Below are 8,193 nucleotides of genomic sequence, written 5' to 3' on the forward strand. Positions count from 1 at the left end.
TCGAGGAGCAGCTTCTTCAGCAGCAGGAGAGGACCTCCGTCGAGAGAGGGACCACCAGTTTGGGGGCGAGCAGGAACATTGCCGCAGTGAAACAATGTTACCGTGCCGTGGCTTACCCTCCAGAAGAAGCCAACCACTCGACGCGATGAAGCCACTCGTAGATGTTTCATTAATAAATAAACCCACCGTCCTCGGGCTAGATCGCGCACCTTCTTCTGCTCCTTGGTGCCATTCCGATTTTGTTCCGATCGTTCCAATCGGTACGGTACGGTACGGTGCGAACGCGAGTGCAGCCCCATAAAAACAACAATTACCACCGTGTAATGGTGTACTATCAAACCGCAAACCTCTTCTGACACTCGCTAAGTGGCGCTTGTTTATTTATGGAAATGTTCAATAACACTCCGGCTCGTACGCGCCCCATGGGAAAGAAAAGCAGAGAAAGACAAAAAGCAAAACTCCTCAAACACCGCCCGATGGGTGCCTCGGGTCTGCAGGCGCTGGGGGCCACGTTAGTGACGGCAACGAAAAGGAAATTCAAGACGAAAGCGTTCCGGTATTCCGTTCCGGTTGCGATGTAATGCGATGGCGTGGTGACACTATTCCCCGTCGCAGACCTCCTTGCGAGGGCTTGGGGAGATGGTAGCAGCTGTGTATGGGCAAACATGCCAATATGCAAATCGTTGACGATAAATTAATAGGCAATGGATGGACCGGCGACGAAGATTAATGCGGCAATGTGCTTGAACATTTTATGTTTTATCATTTCATCTTGTCATCTTGGCCCTCTGCTGGGAGCCTCACCGGGAGCTCCTAGGGGAGTCTTGGGGGAGCTAGTGAGTCTAGACCAGCAGATGCAGACGGCATGGTCAGTCTGTATGTCTTGGGAATGCTGAAAACCCGTCTGGGACGTTGGGAGCATTTGTTGGACAGAGTGGACAAATCGATGGAGAAGAGTGGTTAAAATGTTGAATGAGAATTTGAGGTCAATGCTATCCCATACGTCCTGGGCTATTTAGCAATGTTTTGCATCAAACAAAAACAGTTTGTGGAATTGCTGGACGAGGGGTGCGTTGTCTTTCTCTTGGGCGACAAATCGCCTGTCCGTCTCCACAGTGCGTCACACCACAAGCATCTCATCATCTCTGTTCAGCCGGATGCACTTGTCATCCGACAGTGCAACGATTAACGCACACAAACCGCACAGAACCGTGTCGAGTTGGATCGAGCTTTGGCATCCACCAACCAACCAACCTGACGTAATGTGAGAAGTTACGAGCAGCCGGGACTGTCGGACAGCCGGTGACCTTTCGGCGTTCTCGGGAACCGCAGGCGTAAACAGGCCTGGCAACGATAACAAAAACACGACAGGTTGAAGGCACGACACTCAAAACACCAGCCCACCAAAACATTGCTCACCGGTGGCTACCGTGTACCGTGGATGTTAAGCTGCTTTCGGTAGAATTAGCTCTTGACCGGCGTTCTTGGTGCGCGTTACAGCTACAGACGAGGCGGAGGCCTACAGACGATACGATACATTCGATGTCCAATCCAATGGATTGCTCTTTGTCTGCTCTACTCTCTCTCTCTCTCTCCCTCTCTCTCTCTCTCTCTCTCTCTCTCTCTCTCTCTGTCTCTTCCTTGGGCTCCGGTCGGTAGTCACGCGGTAGTCCAGCAGTTCCGTGAACCGGCCCCGGAGTCGGTGGAGATTAGTGCGCGTGAACGAATCGCAGCCAGCAGCGACGCAGAAGGCAGAACAATCGTTGGCTTTTTAACGATGACAATGACCTTGTCGGGCACCTCGGGGCTACTGTCGGGCTCGGGAACCACCATAAACGGAAGGTGGGCTCCCGGTGGGCCGTTTCCCCTTGCGTCCACAGGCACAGGGATCGGGATGCGGCATCCTTGAGAGGTGCAGCCGTGCCGTAAAGACATTATGCCATCCAGCCTCACAACCGGTAGCAAGCTGTGTTGGCAAACGTTGCTCTGTTGTTGCTGCTGCTGCTCGGGCAGTTGTTAGCTGCGTCATTGTTAGCTGCTAATGTTACTGAAGGATAATGGCTTCCCAGAAGAGGTCGTAAGGACATCTCGCCCTTCCACACTGGCCTGCGACCAAAGCCTGAGCACATTATGGGAAAGGTTGAGCAAGATTTACAGGAGGTCATTTGAGGATGGGCTCTGGTGCGAAGGGTTCACCATTAATATTGCTATACATTTGGTGGAATTAGAGTTGGCGTTGTTAGTGCATGCTGTAAATGTCATGTTTATTATGCAAAAAACTCATGTTGTGGCGATTTGTTTTAGTTTGTTTGGAGGTGAGGTCGGCATAGCATTTGGACATTTCTCACATTCACAGAGACAGTTTAGGTCAAGAGTTCCATATCCTGGTCACGTCATCAGCATTCAATGCCCGAAATGATTACATCCCATTAAAACATTTCCCTCAAAAACAACGTAAATGAAAACGGCAACTTCCCAAATGTACACACACACACTGAATTGTTTCCACCAAACCTGCACTCTCCTCCGCAGGCCCTCCCGGCTGACATGATTAATGCAGCCCCGCGGTGAGGGCAATCCAGGAGATGCAAGGATTCGACGCAACGCGCCCAAAATTCACCCAACTCGATTAACGCCGTGACGCTCGCGAGTACTAAATTATCTGCCTTCGCAAATCTGCACCAACTGCCCACCGCCAGAAACGGGAAGCCACACAACAAAAGAGGGGCCCGTAAAACATCCTCCACCACAAGGCAAGGTGAGTTTTTATGGCCCATCGGCAAACCTTCAGCCATCCACCTTCTGCCTGGTCGTTGTTCACCGTCTTCCACCGTCAACTGCAGCGGTTGCGATCTTTTGCGATCACACTTCGGGACTTGTTGTGCCTGCTGGTGTGACGACCCAAGCGCTGCTCTTTGCGGGGTGATTTGTTTTATTTTTATGCTCGTGGCTGTGTTTCCAACCGCCGCTTTTTTTTATTTTGAATCCAAATTTCGCACACAATCAGAAGAGTCGAATCTTTCTTTGGTCGAAGGTTAGGCTTTGCCTGATGGGCTCTTTCTATAATAATGTGCAAATTTGTTGACCATTCTGCATCGCCGGATGCTGCTGCTGTGATTTTGCGCGACATCCAACGACACCCAAGCGGGCGTAATGTTCGCTAGTCGCTAGCGGAATAGATTTCCCTCGAAACGGGAGGCCGCCAACGTGCAGGGAGCTGCGTGCAAAAGTGTCATAATGATGGCGACGAACGCGAAGCACGGATCCGCGCGGAATGAAGTTTATCTTCCATTCCTTCCACGGAGCATGCAGCACCGTGTCCCCCCAGACGGACGAACGGTCCGACGGACGACGAGGATGATAAAGCCGGCAGATTAACCGTGCATGCCGATTGCATGCCTTCGCGGGGCTGCCTGCGGGCAGCTTTATCTTGATTTGATTAATTTTTATGATTTCGCTAATTTGAATATAATTCGTATCGAGTGACACACACGCCAGCATCGGGGGTTTGAGCAGCACCGTGGCCATTAGTTTCGTAGCGTGGCCGGGCGGGCTTGAAAAAGGTGCTCCCTCGGGGTGTGCTTTTTTGCCAGCGACACCGAAGAAGTGGTCCGAAGGAAGGGACAATAATTTATTAGGATCATTTAACGGCGAGCAAATTAGTCGCTCTGTGAATGGGCAGCGAAATGTGATACCTTCGCAAGCGATCGGCTTTGGGTTTGGGTGGAAGGCGATGATCGTGCGGTGGGCATGCAGCTTGCACCGTGCACCGTGCCTCAGTGTTTGCGCCACAGTTTGTGCCCTCGTTACTCTCATTTCCGCTCGGCAGCATCTAATCGGCAAAGTGGTACACCAAAACAAGGCTCTTGTTCAATTTAGCTGGAAATGTTAGGCGTGAAAAGTAGCACATTGGGCCGTGTTTGGGGTGGGGTTCCATGTTGTTACCGGTAAGCCGGAGGTGATTGTCGTAAGCAAGCGCGCGCCCCGGAACAAGCAACACACCTGCCCCCGGTGGGGACAGGGGTTGCTGTTATCGCGACGCGCGTATGACGTCAGCCGATGACGGGTGAGCTGCGATGGGAGCGATTCGTTCACCTTCCAGCTTCAGGCAGCGCTATTTGGAACGTGCAACCATGCCGGGGCTCATACTGCCGGATCCATTGAACTCGGATCAGCAATAGGCCGCCATCAAGATTCGCACAGTTTGGTGCGACTCATTCGCCGTCCGCTTATCTGCGCTACCCGTTCCCGGAAACGAGCTATTGCGCGATGAATGTTCGGTGAGATGTTCGCGGTGCAACGGTTTTGTGCAATGTGCACTTCAGCTCAGTTCGGTGACATTTCTCGGGTGTGTGAATGGTAATGGCATTCTGCTGCACTGACATAATTCCTGCACGTACAGGGGGGGGGGGCGGTATGCGGAGTGGGGTTGACTTTTCGTTTCGCGAGATTGTATAATCTAACACACCCCGGACGTGCGACATTGCGGGCAATTGTTGAACTTATCAATCGGTCGTCGGTCACCCACGGCAAGTCATCTATCACCTTCGCGAAAACTCTCTTTCCTCTATATCTCTATCTCTCTCACTCTCTCTCTCATTCTCTCGACTCTTCCTGCGACTATACGGCAAGATACCGGTTAAGCGATGGATCATCGGACAGTTGAAAACGTGACGGCAAGTTGGAAAGATATGTTTGAGTGTGTGTGTGTGGCACTAATGACACCTTTTACGAACTATTGATACTCGATGGCGTTGCGAACCTTCCGAGAAAAAAGGTACTCGATGGTTTATTTGATATTAAATTAAACCTTTTAGTATTTATTAGTATTAAAGATTAGGGAGTATTTATTGCTTGTACTAGTACTTATAATGGCATCGAAGCGATTGCAGTTTATAGTTATTGCTACCATTACAGCGATTGTTTGCAATCTTCTAAAGAGCATAAACAGTATGTAACATTATTGCCTTTTGGAACTATTTTTGCTACTTGTAATCAGGATCCAAAAATCTTCAAAATCTTTATCTTTGCATTGCCTGATTTATCTCTCTCAGTTTCATTTGCCAGTCTCAACTTATCGCAAACTTACAGTAGCAGCAAATCCCACGTCTTTCAATCTTTCATCCAGACGCCGTTCAAAGATCTGGTACGATGAAGAAGGCGTCGCTAGCGTGTTTACCAGCTCGCAATAGATTCTACCGTATCGAAAGGGATCGATCGTCTTACCGGACGAGTGGTCGATGCTCTATTTTGCTTTCCAGGTTTGTTTATTTCTCTCTTTACGCCGTATCTAAACTGCCTGCTGAATCAACTGTGCCGTTGTTTATTGCGCGTCGAGTGCATATGAACCAGACTGCAAAGCCCAGCTGTCCCGTCTAATATCGTCGGTGCCCGGTTGGGATCGCAATTTGAAATTAAAATTCAAGAATGCATCATCATCACTGTTTGATTATAATTTGTTTGGACCCTTTGTTGATGTTTAGTAAGTAGTGCGGGACGTAAACAAAACACTCTTCTATGATAAAAGGGAGTTTCAGCTAGATGATTAGCGCATCACTGTTACATTTAATGCTCCCAAATAGAATCACATTTGTGCTTTTGCTACATTAAAACCACGCTGATAAATAGGCACATTGCTTCCTACCTACGCAACTTTCTTAACTTTTAAGCTTGCCTCATACCCAATTTATCGCTCACCGTTCGGAGCACCTTCACTTTTTCACGGAACCTTTTAAATCGGTCCGCTTGTTCGCTTTCCGCGTTTGATATTATTCTCCGTTAGCAAGAAGGGAAGCCATTGATATGTGTGCGCTAAATTTCCAAGCGCCTAACATTGCCTACGTTTCCACAAACCCCTCTGGATCATCGCAACGATCATCATGGCCGTGTTCGCTGCCCTTCTTCTTGCCATCATCATTATCACCACGATGGGCCCATCATAATCTTTGCCCTTTTTTTGTTGCTGTCTTTCTCCGACTGCCACATTCCGCCCAGTGCAGCGCCAATTTCGACCAAAATGCCTTCGCAGCGCAATTCTCATGATGCCGGCCGTTTCTCGACAAACGGCCGGCAGAAAACAGAGACGGAACGGGAAACCAAAATGCGCACACGCACACACTGCCAAACCTTGGGCAAAGCTCGAAATTCGTGCGATCGCGAGCGAGATGACAAGCTGTTGTTGTCGGGCTGCGGAGCTTTTCGTTTTCGGGACGCGCGTATAACTGATCGCTTTCGGAAAGGGCGGGATTTGAGACGTGTCTTCGTGTCTTCTTCATCGAGCGCGTCGTTCTTGCGATGGTGACCGTGCTCTGCCGCTGTGTGTTGGGGTTGCCTTGGGGCCGTTTCCTGCGCGCGATCACGCGCTTCGCCGCTAGTGTCTGCTCTTTCAAACACCTTGCGATCTGGTGCTGTGGATTCCCCGTGCTCTAGCTCCCCCACTGTGGAGTGTGGGGTTGGAATGGGTTGAGTGTTGTTGTTTTTTTATTATTATTCGGGGCGCCCGTTTTCTCAACATACGGTGCGTTTCTTCCTTTGCTTGTTTGGCCGGCTTCTGAAAGATTCTGCTCGAGGGGGATGTTTTGTGCGATTTGTTCGAAAACTATCCCGTATCAGGATTGATAAGAGCTTTGCACACCATTTCGATGTAGTGAAAAGCATGTTAAAATGTGTACTCATACTATCATACTCACTGTTTAAATCAAACTTAAAAAAGTAACGCAATAAATGTTCGTCAAATTGCTTATATTCATAATCAAACTCTTGTTCTTACTTCATCCGAAAGTATCGAATGTAAAATAATTGAAAAACTGTTCTTTTACCATTGCTTTAAACACGGGATAAATAATGTAATTTGGAACTGTCTGTAATTAATCCCAAAAGCGCATCCAATCCATTCTTCAATTGATGTGAAAGAAACGATGACGGCAGGCAGCTAATTGGTGAACCGGTTCGGGTAAGTAACAACATTGCAAACCAAATCAAACGTAATGCTGATAAATGTATCGTCCGTAATTCAATTGCGCACTGACATACCACTACAGCCCCCCCAGCCGGGCCCCTGGAGATTACCGTTCCGTTCGGTGGATGGGTCTGGTGGGATTACGAAGAAACCTACCATTTCGCTCTCACCCATTCCCAGAGTGGACAAGCGCTATCCACCCGCTCACACAGCCCTGCGATGCCCCGGTCGGTGATTATGTGCTGGTGAAGCATAATTCTTTGTACCGTTTCGATCGGTCCATCCGGTCGCTGTTCATTCAACAAGAAACTGCTGATACACATCCGCAATCCGCCGCAAATGCCTGCCGACCGGACTCCGGGGGCTGACAGTGTCCGTGTCCTGTGCCTGATGCAATGGAGGAATTTGCTGCTCGTTCAACACATTCAGTCGGGCCGAATACGCATCGCAGCACAGCATCCACAGCATAATCTCGATTGGCAGTGTATAGGGTGTAATGGAAGTACAAGCTTTTCGAAAGCTTCCCTCGATGCACGTACACACACACACATACACACACATCGCACTGCCATTTGAATGAGATTGCGAGTGTGTGTGCTGGCGGTAAACGAATAAACGGGAAAATTAAAACAAAAAAGCACCCACACACACACACACACACACACACACATTGCATCCCTTTGCTTACACGGCGGTATCTTAAGGGTGAGTTTGCAACGGCTAGCCATCTCGCTTCATCTGCAAGCGGTCGTCCTCGCGCCGACCAGCACCTTGCCGGCATCCTTGCAGTGCGGAGAAAGAGCACAGCAGAAAAGCTTTCCCTTCGCCCTGTGCTCGACTCGAGCAGCACCACATCCGAAATCGCTACTTTCGCTGCACGTACTCGAGCAGTTTCCATTGGTTTAGCGGGCCGCGTGCTGTCCCGCTCGCGCCTGGTAAGCTTTCCAAGTTGGTGCGAACAGCGACCCAAAAGCCAAACGCCGCCAGGGAAGGGATGAGACTTTTCTTTTCCTTTTATTCACCCCCGACACACGCACACACACACACACGCAGCTACACGTTCACACAGCCGTCCAGTGTTGTCGGTGGGGTGGTGCGTTGTGAGGATCATCTCGCTCTCGCCGCACGCTGCTCTCGCTCGTTCGTTCGTTCGCTTATCGCTCGTGCTTGCTCGGTCTCGCTCGCTCGCTCGACTCGGCCCGTTGCTTGCTGCGCGCGCTCTCTCTCTCTCTGTC

The sequence above is a fragment of the Anopheles merus genome, chromosome 2R (genome assembly GCF_017562075.2).
Source record: "Anopheles merus strain MAF chromosome 2R, AmerM5.1, whole genome shotgun sequence".
Taxonomy (NCBI): Eukaryota; Metazoa; Arthropoda; class Insecta; order Diptera; family Culicidae; genus Anopheles; species Anopheles merus.